This window comes from Ornithorhynchus anatinus, chromosome 14 (assembly GCF_004115215.2).
Source record: "Ornithorhynchus anatinus isolate Pmale09 chromosome 14, mOrnAna1.pri.v4, whole genome shotgun sequence".
Taxonomy (NCBI): domain Eukaryota; kingdom Metazoa; phylum Chordata; class Mammalia; order Monotremata; family Ornithorhynchidae; genus Ornithorhynchus; species Ornithorhynchus anatinus.
In genome coordinates this window covers 46,938,711-46,944,647 of record NC_041741.1, presented here as the reverse complement: position 1 = coordinate 46,944,647, position 5,937 = coordinate 46,938,711, and the positions used below count along the sequence as shown (strand labels likewise).

At 44.2% G+C, this 5,937-nt stretch overlaps 1 long non-coding RNA gene across 1 annotated transcript; it reads right to left on the bottom strand.

Annotated features, from left to right (window-relative positions):
* Nucleotides 1–530: 530 nt before the first annotated feature.
* On the bottom strand, nt 531–5,507 carry LOC103170816. Its single transcript, XR_486411.3, has 5 exons — nt 5,194–5,507; nt 2,973–3,070; nt 2,025–2,161; nt 1,087–1,204; nt 531–719 (listed from the first exon to the last, which is right to left on the bottom strand). It is a non-coding gene; the product is annotated as an uncharacterized LOC103170816 (long non-coding RNA).
* Between the last annotated feature and the right edge of the window lie 430 nt (nt 5,508–5,937).

Here is a 5,937-nt window from a genome sequence, read left to right as displayed (position 1 = left end):
TTGCTGGCTGTGGCTGACCTACACCGGTCCCTTATGGAGACAAGTGGCGGCATGCCTGGAGCATTTGGTAACATGCTCTATTTCTGGAGTCTAGTCCTCCGATTCTCTTCCAGTTCCTTCTGCATCTTATAGAGCTTCTCGGATACCAGGTGATAGTACGCTGCCTTTACAATTTTGGGGGTGAAGGAGCAAAGGGAGGAAAACAGGTTAAACATAGAACATTTATTATTAAGTGCCGCCAAGTCGTTTCCAATTCGTAGCAACTCCATGGATATACTTTCTCCAGAACATCTTGTCCTCTGCCATAATCTGCAAACTTTCTCATGGTTCTTCCGTTATCCTTATTTTAGTCTCTATCCATCTAGCTGCTGGTCTGCCTCTTCCACAGTTTCCCTGGACTTTTCCTAGCATTAGTGTCTTCATCAGAGAATTAGTTCTCCTCATTATGTTTCCAAAATATGCTAATCTAATTTGGCCTTCCAAGGATCACTTTGGTTTAATTTGCTCCAAAATCTATTTGGTTTTTTTTCAGACAGTCCACGGTATTCGCAAAAGCCTTCTCCACCACCACATTTCAAAAGAATCGATGTTCTTTCTATCCTGCTTTTTCATTGTCTGGCTTTCGGATCCATACATTGTCACTGGAAACACCATAAAGTTGCCAATTTGCATTTTACGTGGAGATGAATTTACTCATTGGCTTCATCTGAGTAGATTTGCTGGCAAGGAGGAGAGGGAGATGAGACTTTGGCCTGTTAGCTTGTCAGTGGTCTCTCCATTTCTTTAAACACATGTTGGGTTAAAAAGTATTACACTGCTACAAGGTATCTGCTTTAACATTTCTTTTCAGCATTTTTAACGGTTACAGGAATGAAATATTTCAGCTAAACTACCCTCTCCCATGGAGCATAGTTCTAGCTTTTTCCAGTGAAAAAGATCGTATATCACAACTGTAATTCATTCATTCAATCATATTTACCCAGCTGGATTTACTACCATAAGCCATCATATCAGACAATCAGGCTCAATCAGGCTTAATATGACCACAGAAAGAGTGAAGTCTGTATGTGGAGAGCAGATACTTACTCGGCTATTTGTTGATTTGTATGTGTCATCTTCTATCTTTTGAGCATATGCAACCAAGTCTTCCATCCACCTGTCTTTCAAAGCTGCAGGATCAGGAGTAGAAAATACAGCTTGGACACTGAAATAGAAAAATAAGTGGTGTTTTCCATTATGTAAAAAAAATCTTCCCAGCTTGTCGCTAAACTAAATGGATGGAACCACATCTCCGAGATTTATTTTAAGAATGAGTTATACAAAGAACAACTTCTAGAGGGACAGATAAAGGGATAGCAAAAGCAGACATGAAGACATGAAAGCAGATACAATAACAACCACTTCATACACCCAACTGTTCTCCTTAATTCCATTCCTATAATTTCCCAAACCCATTAAGTAGTTAAAAATGGGTACCAGGCATGACTGTCATGAATACTGAAGCAAAATTCCCTAAAAATAATAAATTACTAATTTAATTAAAAAAACCCGACCCACTTTCTATTGCTCCCCAAGAAACCCCCAATTTCCATTTGCTATTTCTTAAGCACCCTCTCAAGAGGCAGAATGAAATACAATGATGTTTCCCTTGCATGGAGAACATACAAAGAGCCAAACAGGTCCTTGCAAAGCTGGGTGAGATTTTCAATTAGAAAACTGGGAATTTAGGGTGGGAGCAGGAAGGAAACAAGGATGTTGGGAGGGAGATGGAATAGAAGATAAAATAAAAGTAGAAGATAATAAAAATACCTACTTTTTAGGATTCACATCCTATTTCCTGTAGAGCAAAAGGGGGATGAGAATGAGGATCACAGTTAGGTACGAATGGAAGAGAGATGGGGAAAGAAGGAGAAGCCAAAGGAGGAATAGAAGGAGCAGCAGCAAGGAGGGGAACTAAATGTTGTTAATCAGGGTTCTATTAGCAGCATGCATGGGAAAGAATGAAATCATGCCAGTGCGCTTACAGTTTATGAACAAGGTGATTTCAGAGGGCCTGAGTAATATCTTCATGCCATGGTTTCTGATTTCCAGTACTGGATGGTGGGGCTGCTGTTTGCATGGCCCCCAAGTTGGCAACACTGGCATTTCGCTCAACACTGTGCTTTAAAAAAGGAGTTCAAAAAATAATTTGTCAAGTAGAGGTGGGCTAGAAAAAAGACTGAGAGAGAGGAGATGGTCAAACTAGAGTTCCCATAATATTCACTATGATTTGAGGCACAAAGGCTGACACGGCCATTCTCTGTCTGCAGCCCTAAAATGCCCAGAGATTTCTCGCACCACAGGACTCCCTAGCATTAGGGTTAAAGGTATAAGTTCACTTCCCGGCTCTGCCACTTGTCAGCTGTGTGACTGTGGGCAAGTCACTTAACTTCTCTGTGCCTCAGTTCCCTCATCTGTAAAATGGGGATTAACTGTGAGCCTCACGTGGGATGACCTGATTACCCTGTATCTCCCCCAGTGCTTAGAACAGTGCTCAGCACATAGTAAGCGCTTAACAAATACCAACACTGTTATTATTATTATTCCAACATCTGGGTCAAGGAACTACCAAGGCTTTTCCAGCATGTATATAGCCAGTCCAATTCCTTAGTAGATGGGTCCATGAAGTCTAGTTCAACAAAAGGTTAAATGACATTTTCCCTGGGGAATTATAAAACACATCTACACAGATCCCTGGCCAGAGCCTTTGGACTGAGGGAGGGCTCTTCAGTTTCTTCTGCCAGTGCAGGATTTCCTGTTGGCCTGAGGTCTGAGGCTGCTGACTTGGTCTTCCTCTTATCCCAGCCCTGCTCTTTCTAGTGTAATGAGAGAAATCATGTTGAGGGAAGGAAAAATCTTTCATTTTATTTTGGGGAATCCAATCAAGTATCAAAAAATCATCTCATGTATTAGAAATAGAATAGAAAACTTACTTCCAAGAATTCATCGCTGAATGAAATATTGAATCAGAAAGCAGACTGGGGGTTTGAACCCCCACTCCTCCATTTACTTCCATGGGATTGGCAACTACCTAACAAAGAGAAGACCTGCATTTAGACACTTTCTTTTCTCAAGACATTATTTTATACAGCACATAAAAATAACAAAGGGAAAAGCCATCCCCAAAATGTTACATTTGTGAAGGAACTATTATGTGTTTCGATTGAAGCGAATGATTCCTGTTTACTTCTTTTCCCCCCAACAAAGGAATTGTGAGGCTTGTCCTGCAGTGGTTCCGGTCAATTCAGGCTCACTTCCCTGGGTCCCGCTCCCCATCCCAGCCACCATCTGGGGTCTTGGCAAGGACCTGTTGGCATCCAGAATCGCAGCTTTGGTTTAATTCGTTAGCCACCGAGAGCTAGATGGCTCGCAAAAGCTACATCTACGGCCTGACACCTTTCACTGTTCTCTGCCAAATCGCCGGTAGACCCTTCTAAGACTGTAAGATCACTGTGGGCAGGGAACATGTCTACAAACTCTGTTACATCTTACTCTTTGCACTGTCCCAAGCACTTAATACATTTCCCTGTGCACAGTAAGTGCTCAATAAATGTGATTCACCACCTGATCACTGGGAGAACTCAGTTCTGGTGGGATGCCCTCCCCCTGAGGGATTCTGATCAGCACAGGCAGAAGCCGCTCTCCAAAGGGGCCCCATTCAGGCAGGCAGGACACCCTCCCCCTGAGAGACACCACTTGTCAGTGGTGTTCTATCCAGCCTTGCTGAATCCAAGCTCTGGAAGACTGAAACATCATGCCTGGCCCCCAGCAACCTTCCCTGCCAGCTCCAACTGCAAATGGCTTTCAGCTGCTCCATGTCAGAGGAGGGATCTCTTCCTCCCTCCCCAACCCCTCCGTCCAGAGTTTGTGTCTCGTCAATCTCAGGCAATTTCGTTACACAACCAATAGTTGGGTGTGTGTTACACCTACTTTGGTGGCTGGGGAGGGGAATCTCTCTCCTCTTTTCCCAGTCGCTCTGCTGCTCTGCTCTCTACTTGCTTGACCCAGACCTGCCACTACTCTGTACTATTCACTACGCTCCTACTACATCCCAGTCTGCCCTCTTTGTTCCTCTAATGCCAACTTTCTCACTGTACTTCAATCTCAACTATCTGGCTGCTGACCTCTCACTCACACCCTGCCTCTGGCCTGGAATGCCCTCCTCTTCATATCTGACAGACAATGACTCTCCCCCACTTCAAATCTTAATTGAAGACACATTTCCTCCAAGAGGCCTTCCCTGACTAAGTCCTCTTTTCCTTTTCTTCACCTCCCTTCTGTGTCGCCCTGACTTGCTTCCTTTATTCATCCCCCCTCACAGGCTGCGGCACTTGTGTACATATCTCTAATTTATTGATTTATATTAATGTCTGTCTCCCTGTCTAGACTGTAAGCTCGTTGTGGGTGGGCTTATTATGTGTCAAGCACTGTCTTAAGCACTGGGGAAGATACAGAATCATCAAGTCAATCACAGTCCCTGTCCCACACAGGACTCACAATCTGAGTAGGAGGGAGAACAGGAGAACAAAATCCACATTTTACAGATGAGATAACTGAGGCACAGAGAAGTGAAGTATCTTGCCCAACGTCCCATAGCAGGCACGAGGCAGAGGTGGGCTCAGAACCCAGGTCCTTTGACTCCCAGGGCCAGGCTCTTTCTATTTAGCCACACTGCTCCTCAGATGGCTGGAGGGTGCAGTGGGATTCTGAAAAACTTTCTTGGCATGGGAGAGAGGTGAGTGTGTTTGAAGGTGGGGGAAAGATCCAGAGACAGGGGAGTTGAAGATGGCAGAAGAGTGGGCATATGTTCTTTTTGGAAGATGAGAGGGGTTGGGATCAGAAGGGATATATTTTGTACAACGCAATAGTGGCCCACTTTTATGTCAGTGCTTAGACTGTGAGTCTCATCTGATACATGGACTGTGAGCAACTCGATTGACTTGTATCTACCAAAGGCCTTGGAACAGTGGTTGACCCATAGGAAGTGCTTAACAAATACCATAATTATTATAATTACAGTGCAGGATCTCTATAATTACAGACCAGAGCAGGGTCTCCAGCTACCAGCTCACCACAGAAATTGTCCCTTTCAACCAGCAGACTCACTCAATTTCCAAACGGAGCAGAAAGAGACGGGCATAGGCTGTGACTCACCTGACTCCGGGCTGATTCGGATCAGACCTTTTCCACTTTCTGAGCATATGCAGTGAGGCTGTTGTCTTGCGTGCGCTTCTCTAGGAGCTGAAGAGAAATGGTTAGGAATCATGGCTTGGACTCTGAAGATGGAAAGACACTGCTTCAATCAACGGTATTTAATGGAATCCTTACTGGGCACAGGACACAGCATTTGAGAGGAGCACAGGGTAAATCGGCCCAATATCTGCCCTCAAGGGGCTTATAAACCAGTGGATTGTTTGTTTGCTATTGCTATAAGATTCTCTCCAATCTCCTCCCAGCTGCTCGATCAATCAATCAATCAATCAATTGTATTTAATAAGTGCTTACTATGTGCAGAGCACTGTGCTAAGCCCTTGGAGAGTACAGTGGAATTAGCAGACATGTTCCATGCCCATAATGAGGGGTAACAGTATGTCAAAGATTTGTGAATTAAAGTAAAGAAAGAGCAATGGATTGGGCAGCGGGAGTTTGGGAGTCAGGAGAACTGGCTTCCAACTCTGCCGTAGCCTGCTGGGATATCATTTAACCTCTCTGTGCTTACTTCCTAATCTGTAAAGTGGGGATGATTATGGCTGCTTCTCTCTATCAATCAGCCAGTGGCATTTATTAAGCGCTTCAATGTGCACAGCACTGTACTAAGCACTCGGGAGAGAACAATATAACAGCGTTGGCAGACCTGTTCCCTGCCCATAGTAAGCTTACAATCTAGAGGATGTGTGA